Below are 442 nucleotides of genomic sequence, written 5' to 3' on the forward strand. Positions count from 1 at the left end.
CTTCCTCCTTCGCGCCGTCCAGCTCGCAGCTCCGCAGCCGTTCGCAGGCTCTCCGCAGCCAGCTTTGGAAGAGCTCTCCCATCCTCGCAGTGGGGGACGTTGTCGCTGGCCCGGACGCCACCGTGGTACGTCCGGCAACTCTCCGACTCCGCCTTGCACTTGATGTGTTCGACACATTGACCGACCAGAATTATTGTGATTTTGTAAGGTACATGATGGATTCGGATGCTTCCTTGGACGAGGAGTATGGACCGATGGAGCTTGACCAAATGATTCAAGATGAGTTCTTCGATTCGTCGGATTCGAACGAAGAAATGGACATGATCATTTTTTTTTGCGCATAGGACATGATCATGCTTATGAGTATGCAAGAGGAAATGGACCGGCAAGTGGAGCATATTCTCAACTTCAAGGGATCAATCAATGGAAGAAGAATGATCAA

This window comes from Triticum dicoccoides, chromosome 5A, assembly GCF_002162155.2.
Source record: "Triticum dicoccoides isolate Atlit2015 ecotype Zavitan chromosome 5A, WEW_v2.0, whole genome shotgun sequence".
In the NCBI taxonomy this organism is placed as follows: Eukaryota; Viridiplantae; Streptophyta; class Magnoliopsida; order Poales; family Poaceae; genus Triticum; species Triticum dicoccoides.